Raw genomic sequence first — 14,714 nt, 5'->3', positions numbered from 1 at the left:
GCAATTTTTAGCGGCAAAGTGCAATTTTAAGCGTCCAAGAGCAGTTTTTCACGCCATGTGCAATTTTAGGCGGCCAAGAGCAATTTTCAGTGGCCGAGTGCAATTGCAAGCGGCCAAGACTAATTGGCCGTGGCCTGGGAATAAAAGATCATGGCCAGTGGATTAGAATGCGTGGTTGACAAACACGCTCTCGTCATAAACTAGGGAAAAAAACACGTTTCAATTCAGCAATAGATTGTACATAATGACCGAGAGATAGTATTACCAGTGTCCCGTGTTAAAGATGAGGATATCATGGAAACTAAAACATTGGGCCATGTTCCTTCTGGAACATCAACAAATTTATGTATCTTTCTATCTGTATTGAATCTCGTATACTATACATGCTTTGTATATCTAAACAAAACAAAACCAAACCAAACGTTCATTCCAAATCAATTGGGTCGGCTACACCATTTCGGTACAAAATACTCATGAGTCGAACTCAGCCACAACTAAAACCTACTGCAACCATTATCGGTTCAAACAACACAATGGCTGTGTAAAATATACAGTTTTCCCAACAACAAATGAATCCTTGCGGTAAGAATGGAACAGTTACCTCTCAACTCCGCTCCGCGCCTTGATGTTGCTTAGATGAGCGATAAACAAGTCATTCCAAGTATCTGTAATACCTGGTAAGCACCAGTGCATACAATTATCATGTTTCTTTCCAACAGCCGAAGATGGATTGACATCTGCTCTATTAGCGGACATCACGGGAAGATCACTCCACACATGGCAACAATCAATTAGGATCATGATTAGTCCCATAATTATTGAATTATTATTCTACATTCCATACTTATCCTTTCCTAGTTAGTTGCATCTCTTTCCTATATATGTATGGCTGTATTCTACAATTAATTCTATGAAGAAACAATTCATATTCAACAAAAATTCTTGATTTATCATGGTATCAAAGCGCGGTTTGTGCTATTCTTATTCCGCATAAAACAAATTGGAGGAACACAACAGCTTCATTCTTTTGACCATCTTTACCGACAAGGCCGATGCCCAAGAGAAGATTCAGAAATTAATTTCTGATATCTCCTCTCCTTATTTTTTGCACTCCACTGATCATCCCCGAAATCCCCTTGTTGATGTTGCCTTGACCCACACAAACTATGGGTCTTGGAATCGTGCTATCACCATGGCTCTTTGTGCGAAAAATAAATTAGGCTTCATCAACAACTCACTCCCGTCCCCAACAGACGAGGATATTAAGCCCCTTTGGAAACGAGTTTCATCAATTGTTCTTTCAAGGATGCTTACTAGCATCGACAACTCGATCACACCAAGTTTAACAAGTTGTTGCACGCCGTACGAACTGTGGTGTGAACTCGAGTCAAGATTCACTCAAGGCAATAATGCTACCATCTTCAAAATCCAAAGGGAGATCGGCAATCTTCAGCAAGGTAATCTCAATATTACTAATTATTACAACAGCTTCAAGACGCTTTGGGATAAACTTGATGGTATCGATCCACCTTCGGAATGTACGTGTAACACTGCCAAGGCATGGCAAAAAAAGGTGTCGAATGGATGTGTATACCAACTTTTGATGGGCATCAATGAACCCTATCCTGTTCTTCGCACTAAAATTCTCGCCCTGGATCCGTTTCCCGACCTTGGGAAGGTCCATGGCTTAATAATCTTAGAAGAACACACCAAGACTCCACAACTCGTCCCCACCATTCAACGCATCCAAGAATATTCGGCTATGATGATTCAGAAAATTCAGCCTCAACAAAATCGACCCAAATCCAACAATGGGCAGCAGCGAAATCCGCAAGTTCCTCATTTTTTTCCACAAAGTCAGACAAGAGGCCAATCTTATACCCAACCCCAACAGCCTGTTTATGCTGGACCTACACCCCGCCAGTAGCACTCTTCAGCCCGCAACAATCAACCCCGGCAGCCGCAGCACACCCAACGGCTTGTCTCGCCAACTCAACCCAGCAAAGATCCAAATGCTCTATGCACTCATTACAACCGTACGGGTCATTACAAGTCGGGATGTTTTAAGCTCATCGGGTACCCGGATTGGTTCTTCAACCGCCTTCCGAACCAGTCCAATTAAGCAGCACAATCATCCGTTATAGATTTAAATCCTCACTTGAGTCCTGTAGAGGCATCCCAAGCATATGATTTTTACGATAATCTGTCTGCACTATTTTCTGGTAATACCAATTTTATTTCACATGATTGGATTATTGATAGTGCAGTGGGGCCTCATCTCACATGACGCCCCATCTATCTCTTTTTAACTCATACATATACAGTCACAGATAAAATTTTCCCAGTTCGATCGGCCTCTGGTTCTACTCATTCGGTCTCCCATAGAGGAAAAATAAATATCACTCGTTCCATGACTCTCTTTGATGTATCGCATGTCCTTAGCTTTCGTTTTAATTTAATATCTGTACAAAAATTATCCCGTGACCTTGAGTGCATTGTTTTCTTTTTTCCCAATTTTTGCCTCTTTCAGGACCTGGAATCGAAGACTGTGATTGGAGCAAGTGAAGCACGCAATGGCTTGTACTACCTCCACACATCACTCTCCACCGTCCTCGCAGGTCCAACCCATGATTCCACCTTATGGCACCAAAGATTAGGTCATCCATCACCTGCCACAATTCTCGTAAGGGACATTTAAATCGGGAAGGTAGAAGTATATGTTTCTTAAAGTAATTTTTCATTTCTTCCGTGTTTTTTCCCCACAATTTCCCTTTTCTTCTCAAGGAATGACATTCTATGTTACTACATCCGTCTCCATGTAATAGTCTTTTTTTGCGCTCATTTATTGGACGTAACCCACGTGTCTGAGTTCAGAGCAGATGCCCATCCATCTACGTCTAGTGGAGAGAAACAAGATTGTATGCATTAGAGCTTACCGGGAGTTACGGATACTTGGAATGACTTTTTTTAAAGCTCATCTAAACAACATTAAGGAGCGCATCTGAGATGTAATTGTACTATATCTTACCGAAGTTGGTTAATTTGTAGTTGGAAAAGCTGTATATGTTACGCAGTCGTTCTATTGGAATCGACACGGGTTGCCGTACTTTCTTGCTATGGTTGAGGTCGACTCCTGCATATTTTGTTTTGTACTAACCAAAAAAATTGTACTATCTACAGCACTATGACTATGTAATTGAGAAAACATTGAAGCGGTGTGAGTAGGATTTCATTAACCGTTTCTTGTTTACAGGTGCCCTTTTTGATCAATCCAAAGGAGACTGCAACCTTTTAGCCCAAAGGGTGATTGATTTGGTGGCATATGCGTGTTTACCGTGTCAGAATTATTTTGCAAAGTCTTTTTTGACATGTTTCAGTGCAACGTCAAAAAAAGAGCAAAAGTTATTTTGGTACAATTGTGATTCTTTTCCCTTGAATGATGAGAGGATAGAGGAGGAATCAGTTGGGTTTGGGGTGGCAAGCGGTGGCGTAGCCAGAAATCTTATTCGGTGGGTGCACCATTAAATATACAGTACAACAAATGATAAAAAAAAAAAAAAAAAACTTGGAACATAAAATTTGCTCCAATTTATGGCTAGATAATGTGTCATTTTTTAAAACCATAAAGGTAAGATATTCTTTTTAGAGAACCATTAATTTTTGGGATACAATTTTCCATGGCTTTTATAATTTAGGTGTAAAATTTAAATTACTCGAAAGTGTAGTGGGGCTTGTGCCCCAACTGGTATTTAATTTGACAAAGGTTTAGCAAAGCAAAACTTATTGCAAAATTTGACACCAAAAATAACTTCGCCAAAGTTGCACATCAAGTTTGGCTACCCAGTGCGGAACCTTTGGCAGGCCAATGGATTTACTTAAACCGTCATCCAATGTAAAACTCTTTTTAACACAGTATAAAAATGAATTAATTTTCCCATATATATATATATAGTATTCATTAGACAACAGATCATTGTCAAATTTGAGGCTAATTAAAGCTCATATTCGTCACTGGCCTAATAGACATGTTGGCTCTACCACTATTGTTAAATCCTCCCTCCGTCTCTTTTTTTTAATGGTAAAATTTTTATGTTTTTTAAACGGGTTATATTTTTTGGGGAATGATTTTCATTCTTTTTTTTAATATATAAAAGCACTCCATTTTTTGTCATTTAGTAAAAAATAACACATAAAAGTTGGACTGAAAGACAAGGAATAGAATACATTTTAAAAAAAAGGGACCCTTTTTTATAAACGCACTCCATTTTTTGGCTTATAGCGAACAATTATACATAAAAATTGCACCGAAAGAGATGGGATAAAGTGCATTCATAAAAAAAGAAAGAAGTGTGAAAATCATTTACCTACTTTTAAATTGCTAATAAATTTTACATCCAATATGGATCTTATTTGATGTAGATCTCAATTAGTTTATTAGACAATATTTTCAAAATCGAATAAAACATTATGAATGACAAGATGTAAGAAAATTGAGAAGTGGTACGAACTTTCAAAAAAGACTATTACATGGGGACGGATGTAGTAACATAAAATGCCATTCCTTGAGAAGAAAAGGGAAATTGTGGGGAAAAAACACGGAAGAAATGAAAAATTACTATAAGAATCATATACTTCTACCATCCCAATTTAAATGTCCTTTACGAGAATTCTTGCATTTTCAAACTCCGAAAAAAACATTATATGTTTACACCAAATTAAATGAATACTTTAATTTGATGTCAAAAATAATAAAACAATATATATAAATATATTTTTTGGGGTTTGAAATGCACGGATTCGCCGTAGAAAATATTTAAAGTGGGACGAAGGGAGTACAATAAGGAACATAGTTTGTGGCCAGGAAGTACTGATTTTGCGGCTACTGGAGAGGGCGTCATTGATAAACACACTTTTCTCAAAAATGGGGCTAGGAGCAATTTCCCGCGGCCAAGAGTAGGTTTTAGCGTCGAGAAGCAATTTTCCACGGCCTGGGAACAAAAGATCACGGCCAGTAGATTAGAATGCGTGATTGACGAACAAGCTTTCCGCAAAAAATAGGACTAGGACCAATTTCTTGCTCGCGCCCAAGAGCAGTTTTAAGCGGCCAAGTGCAATTTAAGCGGCCATGAGCAGTTTTAAGTAGGGCTGTCCAAGAAAAACTGAGAACCATGAAACCGGTCCGGACCGATCTGATCCGTGCTTTTTGGATTTTGTCCGTCGATTAATGGTCTGGATACGGATTTGAAAATTAAAAAATCGTGAGATACGGATTATGTAACGACCCGGATTTTTGACCCAATTTTTTTTAATACAAATTTATATTTTTAAATTCCTAATTCAATAATTAATTAGATTGAATAATTAAAATATATTATTATGTGTGCAATTGATATTATTTGCATTATTGTATAAGATATGTATTTAAACTTTAGATATACAAGAAATCAGTGATTCATATTTATCTTTTATCTTTCCTATCTAAACCCTAAGTAGAACTCTATTCAAACTAACTCTTCACTTCTCTATCTCTCATCCTATACATAAAAGCGTCCAGATACATTCTCACCATGTACATACATGCGTCCACATACATTTGAATTGAAAACCCCCCAAATGTGGCACTTGTCCCCCATCTTTTTATCATTATCAGTATCACTCTCCTTCCTCATTCCACCACTTTTACACTTATCCTCTCACCTTCTTACTATCTTATTCTCTCTCATTATACATACCCACATAATCCGAAAATTGAACACCAGTAGATTATTTCACTCCCAATTCTATTGTTGAGTCTAGAACAGAGAGAGAGAGAGAGAGAGAGAGTTGTGACCGTAGGTGTGTGCATGCCGTGAGTTTCGTGGGCATACCGCTGCTGCGGGCCCTATCAGAGTGCCGCCGGACGCTGCCTCGAGATTTCAAAACCACCATGGCGATCTACGAACACCGTACAATACTTATCCGGACTTAGAATCGCGTTTGAGGTAGTTTTCCGAAAACCCAAAACCTTTATCTGCATTTTAATGGAGTTACTTAGATTTAAAGTTTATTGAAGACGATGATCTGCTGTTAAATTGTTAATTTATTTTTAGTCCTGTTTATATTAAAATTTAGTCTGGTTGTGCTGGAATGATTAGTGTTATACCCTGTGAAAATTTATGATCGTTTAACAAATGTTTGATTGTGAAATTATTATTGATGTTGCATTGTTAATTTGTATTTGAATGGACGTTTACGTGGTTAATAAATTATTGGAGTAGATAAATATTTATGAAACATTAACAAGAATATTTTATAAGTAAAACTTTATTTAGATTGTAAACAAGAAATATTTTAGATTATATATTAGTTAATCTTTAACTCTAATAAATATTGACTAAAATAGCCTCGCATAATTTTGTTGTTATAAAAATCTCATATTAATATTTAATATAGTTAGTAAATGCTAAATTTAGCAATAAGTATTTTTCAATAAAAAAATTAGTTTGTAAAATCTATAAATAATATGAGAGTTAAAGAAAATATTTAAATAGTAAAAATGTTTTATAAAATTTCTAAATGAGAGAAATAGACTTAATTTTAAGTGTAGTAATTAATTATTTAACTGAATATTATTTTGTTACTCACATGATTAATTCTATGGTAGGATAAATTTTATTGCATGGTTATGTGTTGTTAGCATGTTAGTACTTTTAGTTGAAATGTTGAACTGTGCGGTATTTTGTTGTGATTGTAGATTGAACAAATAGGTTCCCGGGGTGGTTACGAGTAGTGAATCATGTAGACGATGATAAGTAAATGAAAAATGATAAAGTGTTGGAAGTGTGATTGTGTGGATTGTGATTTGAGCCATGGTGATGGCAAGGGTAACCTATGGGGCCCTGTGTTGAAATGGGTTACCTGAGGGGCCCGGTGTTGTGACGCTAACGTATGATACGTCATGGGAAGTTTCTCTTCGAGGAAGAGAATGGGTCCCATGAGACGGTTATAGTTAGTGAGACGTTAATGTATGATACGTCATGGGAAGTTTCTCTTGGAGAAAGAGAATGGGTCCCATGAGACGGTTATAGTTAGCGTGGGGTAGTGGATGTCCGACCCTAATGTACGATACGTCATGGGATGACTCGATCCTCCTGTTATGGTCTTAAGTGAGAACATACTCGGTACATAACTTAGATGCGCTCACCTAGGACCCTGGTGCAGGACAAGCAAGAGGAAGGGTGGACCCATAAGACGATTGTAGTTAGTGGATGTGGGAGGAAAGGATCTCGCGGAGAGAATCCTTAGATTACATGTAAGATGATGGATAGTAAAGAAAAAGACGATGTGTTATTATTTTGTACCTTCGGTGTGTTATGAATTATTATATTGTTGATCTGCATATTGTGGTATTGGGTTTTAGGATTTCTACTTTGTGAATTATCACTCAGGATACGTTTGTATCCTGGCAAATCGTGTGCTTCGGCGTTCAATTTGCCAGAGTGTGCAGGATTCCACAGTGGAGCAGTTGATACAGGTGGGACCCCTGGAACGGAGTCTTGGCCAACGTTGCTTGGAATTCGTGTCAAAATTAGAGTCGCTCTGGAGTCGCTTTTATTAAGTAAATGTACATAGATTTTTGTATTATTTTGAAATTGTAATTTTTGTATAAGGATAAACATGGGCCTAATAGTTTGTAAAATTTAGTGTATTTTTGGGTTAATGTTCCCGAAATCCCTTGAAAAATCGGGGCGTTACAGATTAGGATTGGATTTTCATTTCAAAACCGTGGATTAACCGAACCGAACCATGAGATATTTAAAAAAATAAAAATATAGATATGAGTGTGTAATATATATATATAAATAATTACAGTATAATTTTACTAATTTGCTTGTTTGTTTTGAGAAACTAATTTTCTATTTTTTGTTTGGTTTTTATGGAATGTAATAAGTAGATCATACTGGACTAGAATTTTTGTATTTTGGACGGAAATCCGTGGATAAAACCGGAACCGAACCGTGATTCACGGTTCGAAATCTAAACCGAACCGTGAGACTTTTGGATTAGGATTGGATTGCATTTTCTAAAAACCGTAAGATACGGATTAGGATTGGATTCATACGAAACCGATCCGATCCGGACCGTGTACAGCCCTAGTTTTAAGCAGCCAAATGTAATTGTCAGCAGCCAAGAGCAATTTTCAGCGGCTAAGTGCAATTTTAAGTGGCCAAGAGCAGTTTTAACTGGCCAATTGCAATTTTAAGCGGCCAAGAGAAATTTTCAGCGCCCAAGGGCAATTTTAGGCGGCCAATAGTAATTTGCCGCGGCCAAGGAAGAAAAGATCACGAACCGGGATCACAATAGTGGTTGACAAACAAGCTTTCCTCATAAAATTGGACTACGAGAAATTTCTCATGGTCAAGAGCAGTTTTTAGTGGCCGAGTGCAATTGTAAGCGGCCAATAGTAATTTGCCGCGCCCAGGGAATAGAAGATCATGGCCAGTGGATTAGAATGCGTGGTTGACAAACACGCTTTCATCATAAACTAAGTAAAAAAACGCGTTCAGTTCAGCGTCCACCGTCGTCCTCCCATGGCACTGAGAGAGACTCAAAACACAACCACTCTCTCTCTCTAAAACCACCTAGAAAGATACATAAATTTGTTGATGTTCCAGAAGGAACATGGCCCAATCTTTTAGTTTCCATGATATCCTCATCTTTAACACGGGACACTGGTAATACTATCTCTCGGTCATTATGTACAATCTATTGCTGAATTGAAACGCGTTTTTTTACTTAGTTTATGACGAAACCACGCATTCTAATCCACTGGCCATGATCTTTTATTCCCTGGCCACGGCAAATTACTCCTGGACGCTTACAATTGCACTTGGCTGTTGAAAATTTCTCTTGGCCGCTTAAAATTGCACTTGGCGTTGAAAACTGCTCTTGGACGCTTAAAATTGCACTTGGCCGCTAAAAATTGGTTTTGGCGGCGAGAAATTTCTCCGAGTCCAATTTTATAGGGAAAGCGTGTTTGTCAAGCACGATTGTGATCCCCGGTTCGTGATCTTTTCTTCCCTGACCGCGGCAAATTACTATTGGCCGAATAAAATTGCACTTGGCCGCTGAAAACTGCTCTTGGCCGCTTAAAATTGCACTTGGCTGCTTAAAACTGCTCTTGGTCTCTTAAAATTGCAATTGGCCGCTTTAAAGTGCTCTTGGCCGCTTAAATTTGCACTTGACCGCTTCAAACTGCTCTTGGCCACTTCAAACTGTTCTTGGCCACTTAAAATTGCACTTGGCCGCTTCAAACTACCATTGGCCGCTTAATATTGCACTTGGCCGTTTAAAATTGCAATTTCTCTATTGTTTTATTATTTTTGACATCAAATTAAGGTATTCATTTAATTTGGTGTAAACATATAAATTTTTTTTCGGAGATTAAAAATGCACGAATTCTCGTAAAGGACATTTAAATTGGGATGGTAGAAGTATATGTTTCTTAAAGTAATTTTTCATTTCTTCCGTGTTTTTCCCTCACAATTTCCCTTTTCTTCTCAAGGAATGACATTCTATGTTACTTCATCTGTCCCCATGTAATAGTCTTTTTTGAAAGTTTGTACCACTTTTCAATTTTCTTACATCTTGTCATTCATAATGTTTTATGCGATTTTGAAAATATTGTCTAATAAACTAATTGAAATCTACATCAAATACGATCCATATTGGATGTAAAATTTATTAGCAATTTAAAAGTAGGTAAATGATTTTCACACTTCTTCTTTTTTTATGAATGCGCTTTATCCCATCTCTTTTAGTGCAACTTTTATGTATAATTTTTTGCTACAAGCCAAAAAATGGAGTGCGTTTATAAAAAAGGGTCTCTTTTTTGAAAAATGCATTCTATTCCTTGTCTTTCAGTCCAACTTTTATGTGTTATTTTTTACTAAACAACAAAAAATGGAGTGCATTTATATATTTAAAAAAAGAATGAAAATCATTCCCCTAAAAATATAACCTGTTTAAAAAACATAAAATTTTTACCATTAAATGGAGACGGAGGGAGGATTTAACAATAGTGGTAGAGCCAACATGTCTACTAGGCCAGTGACGAATACGAGCTTTAGGCCTCAAATTTGACAATGATCTGTTTTCTAATGAATACTATATATATATATATATATATGGGAAAAGTAATTCATTTTTATACTGTGTTAAAAAGAGTTTTACATTGGATGACGATTTAAGTAAATCCATTGCCTGCCAAAGGTTCTGCACTGGGTAGCCAAACTTGATGTGCAACTTTGGCGAAGTTATTTTTGGTGTCAAATTTTGCAATAAGTTTTGCTTTGCTAAACCTTTGTCAAATTTAGTACCAGTTGGGGTACAGGCCCAATTACACTTTCGAGTAATTTCAATTTTACACCTAAATTATAAAAAGTCATGGCAAATTGTATCCCAAAAATTAATGGTTCATTCTCTTACCTTTATGGTTTTACAAAATGACACATTATCTACTCATAAATTGGAGCAAATTTTATGTTCCAAGTTCATTTTTTTTTTATCGTTTGTTGTATGGTATATTTAATGGTGCCCCCTCCGAACAAGATTTCTGACTATGCCACCGCCTGCCACCCCAAACCGTACTGATTCCTCCTCTACCCTTTCATATCCTTCAAGGGAAAAGAATCACAATTGTACCAAAATAACTTTTGCTCTTTTTTTGACTTTGCACTGAAGCATGTCAAAAAAGACTTTGCAAAATAATTCTAACACGGTAAACACGCATATGCCACCAAATCAATCACCCTTTGGGCTGAAAGGTTGCAGTCTCCTTTGGATTGATCATAAAGGGCACCTGTAAACAAGAAATGGTTAATGAAATCATACTCACACCGCTTCAATGTTTTCTCAATTACATAGTCATAGTGCTGTACGTTGTAGTCATCAGATAGTACAAAATTTTTGACAAGTACAAAACAAAATATGCAGGAGTCGACCTCAACCATTGCAAGAAAGTACGGCAACCCGTGTCGATTCCAACAGAACGACTGCGTAACATATACAACTTTTCCAACAACAAATTAACCAACTTCAGTAAGAAATAGTACAATTACATCTCAGATCCACTCCTTAATGTTGTTTAGATGAGCTATAAAAAAAGTCATTCCAAGTATCCGTAACTCCCGGTAAGCTCCAATGCATACAATCATGTTTCTCTCCACTAGCCGTAGATGGATGGGCATCTGCTCTGAACTCAGACACGTGGGTTATGTCCAATAAAATGAGCGCAAAAAAAGACTATTACATGGGGGCGGATGTAGTAACACAGAATGTCATTCCTTAAGAAGAAAAGGGAAATTGTGGGGAAAAAACACGGAAGACATGAAAAATTACTTTAAGAAACATATACTTCTACCTTCTCAATTTAAATGTCCCTTACGAGAATTGTGGCAAGTGATGGATGACCTAATCTTTGGTGCCATAAGGTGGAATCATCGGTTGGAGCTGCGAGGGCGGTGGAGAGTAATGTGCTGAGGTAGTAAGAGCCATTGCGTGCCTCACCCGCTCCAATCACAGCCTTCGATTTCAGGTCCTGAAAGAGGCAAAAATTGGGAAAAAAGAAAACAATGCACTTAAGGTCACGGGATAGTTTTGTACAGATATTAAATTGAAACGAAAGCTAGGGACTTGCGATACATCAAAGAGAGTAATGGAAAGAGTGATATTTATTTTTCCTGTATGGGAGACAGAATGAGTAGAACAAGAGGCCGATCGAACTGGCAAAATTTTATCTGTGACTGTATATGTATGAGTTAAAAAGAGATCTATGGGGCGTCATGTGAGATGAGGTCCCACTGCACTATCAATAATCCAATCATGTGAAATAAAATTGGTATTACCAGAAAATAGTGCAGACGGATTATCGTAAAAATCATATGCTTGGGATGCCTCGACGGGACTCAAGTGAGGATTGAAATCCATAACGAATGATTGTGCTGCATAATTGGACTGGTTCGGAAGGCGGTTGAAGAACCAATCCGGGTACCCGATGAGCTTAAAACATCCCGACTTGTAATGACCCCTACGGTTGCAATGAGTGCACAGAGCATTTGGATCTTTGCTGGGTTGAGTTGGCGGGTCAAGCCGTTGGGCGTGCTGCAGCTGGCGGGGTTGATTGTTGCGGGCTGAAGAGTGCTGCTGGCAGGGTGTAGGTCCAGCATAAACGGGCTGTTGGGATTGGGTAAAAGATTGGCCTCTTGTCTGATTTTGTGGAAAAAAACGAGGAACTTGCGGATTTCGCTGCTACCCATTGTTGGATTTGGGTCGATTTTGTTGAGGCTGAATTTTCTGACTCGTCATAGCCGAATCTTCTTGGATGGGTTGAATGTTGGGGACGAGTTGTGGAGTCTTGATGTGTTCTTCTGAGATTATGATGTGTTCTTCTGAGATTATTAAGCCACGGACCTTCCCAAGGTCGGGAAGTGGATCCATGGCGAGAATTTGAGTGCGAAGAACATGATAGGGTTCATTGATGCCCATCAAAAGTAGGTATACACGTCCATTCGATACCTTTTTTTGCCATGCCTTGGCGGTGTTACACGTACATTCCGAAGGTGGATCAATACCATCAAGTTGATCCCAAAGCGTCTTGAAGCTGTTGTAATAATTAGTGATATTGAGATTACCTTGCTGAAGATTGTCGATCTCCCTTTGGATTTTGAAGATGGTAGCATTATTGCCTTTAGTGAATTTTGACTCAAGTTCACACCACAGTTCGTACAGCGTGCAACAACTTGTTAAACTTGGTGTGATTGAGTTGTCGATGCTATTAAGCATTCATGAAAGAACCATTGATGAAACTCGTTTCCAAAGGGGCTTAATATCCTCATTTGTTGGGAACGGGAGTGAGTTGTTGATGAAGCCTAATTTATTTTTCGCATAAAGAGCCATGGTGATAGCACGATTCTAAGACCCATAGTTTGTGTGGGTCAAGGCAACATCAACAAGGGGATTTCGGGGATGATTAGTGGAGTGCAAAAAATAAGGAGAGGAGATATCAGAAATTAATTTCTGAATCTTCTCTTGGGCATCGGCCATGTCAGTAAAGATGGACAAAAGATTGAAGCTGTTGTGTTCCTCCAGTTTGTTTTATGCGGAAGAAGAAGAACACGAACCGCTCTCTGATACCATGATAAATCAAGAATTTCTGTTGAATATGAATTGTTTCTTCATAGAATTAATTGTAGAATACAGCCATACCTATATAGGAAAGAGATGCAACTAACTATGAAAGGATAAGTATGGAATGTAGAATAATAATCTAATAATTATGGGACTAATCATGATCCTAATTGATTGTTGCCGTGTGTGGAGTGATCTTCCCGTGATATCCGCTAATAGAGCAGATATCAATCCATCTTCGGCAGGTGGAAAGAAACACGACAATTGTATGCACTGGTGCTTACCGGGTGTTACAGATACTTGGAATGACTTGTTTGTCGCTCATCTAAGCAACATCAAGGTGCGGAGCGGAGTTGAGAGGTAACTGTTCCATTCTTACCGCAAGGATTCATTTGTTGTTGGGAAAACTGTATATTTTACGCAGCCATTGTGTTGTTTGAACCGATAATGGTTGCAGTAGGTTTTAGTTATGGCTGAGGTCGACTCATGAGTATTTTGTACCGAAATGGTGTAGCCGACCCAATTGATTTGGAATGAAGGTTTGGTTTGGTTTTGTTTAGATATACAAAGCATGTATAGGATACGAGATTCAATACAGATAGAAAGATACATAAATTTGTTGATGTTCCAGAAGGAACATTGCCCAATCTTTTAGTTTCCATGATATCCTCATCTTTAACACGAGACACTGGTAATAGTATCTCTCGGTCATTATGTACAATCTATTGCTGAATTGAAACGCATTTTTATACTTAGTTTATGACGAAAGCGTGCTTGTCAACCACGCATTCTTATCCACTGGCCATGATCTTTTATTCCCTGGCCACGGCAAATTACTCTTGGCTGCTTACAATTGCACTTGGCCGCTGAAAATTGTTCTTGGCCGCTTAAAATTGCACTTGGCGTTGAAAACTGCTCTTGGACGCTTAAAATTTCACTTAGCCGCAAACAATTGCTCTTGGCCACGAGAAATTGCTCCTAGTCCAATTTTATGGGGAAAGCGTGTTTGTCAAGCACGATTGTGATCCTCGGTTCGTGATCTTTTCTTCCCTGGCCGCGGCAAATTACTACTAGCCGAATAAAATTGCACTTTGGCCTCTGGAAACTGCTCTTGGATGCTTAAAATTGCACTTGGCCGCTTAAAACTGCTCTTTGCCTCTTAAAATTGCACTTGGCCGCTTCAAACTACTCTTGGCCGCTTCAAACTGTCTTGGCCGCTTAAAATTGCACTTGGCCGCTTAAAACTGCTCTTTGCCTCTTAAAATTGCACTTGGCCGCTTCAAACTACTCTTGGCCGCTTCAAACTGTTCTTGGCCGAATAAAATTGCACTTGGCCGCTTAAAACTGCTCTTTGCCTCTTAAAATTGCACTTGGCCGCTTCAAACTACTCTTGGCCGCTTAAAATTGCACTTGGCCGCTTCAAACTGCTCTTTGCCTCTTAAAATTGCACTTGGCCGCTTCAAACTACTCTTGGCAGCTTCAAACTGTTCTTGGCCGATTAAAATTGCACTTGGCCGCCTAAAACTGCTCTTTGCCTCTTAAAATTG

General features: G+C 38.3%; 1 protein-coding gene and 1 long non-coding RNA gene across 3 annotated transcripts in view; one reads left to right on the top strand and one right to left on the bottom strand.

The window, feature by feature from the left end:
- LOC131307749 (uncharacterized) overlaps nt 1-13,049 on the top strand; it is a 55,850-nt gene extending 42,801 nt beyond the window's left edge. The window contains exon 2 of the long non-coding RNA XR_009194212.1: nt 12,413-13,049. This is a non-coding gene — a long non-coding RNA (uncharacterized LOC131307749). The remainder of the gene's footprint in view (nt 1-12,412) is intronic.
- The window catches only part of LOC131307748 (protein trichome birefringence-like 13), a 53,678-nt gene that overhangs the window by 28,430 nt on the left and 10,534 nt on the right, over nt 1-14,714 (bottom strand). The window lies entirely within an intron of this gene.

The sequence above is a fragment of the Rhododendron vialii genome, chromosome 11a (genome assembly GCF_030253575.1).
Source record: "Rhododendron vialii isolate Sample 1 chromosome 11a, ASM3025357v1".
Taxonomy (NCBI): domain Eukaryota; kingdom Viridiplantae; phylum Streptophyta; class Magnoliopsida; order Ericales; family Ericaceae; genus Rhododendron; species Rhododendron vialii.
This window is presented reverse-complemented; position numbering and strand designations above follow the sequence as displayed.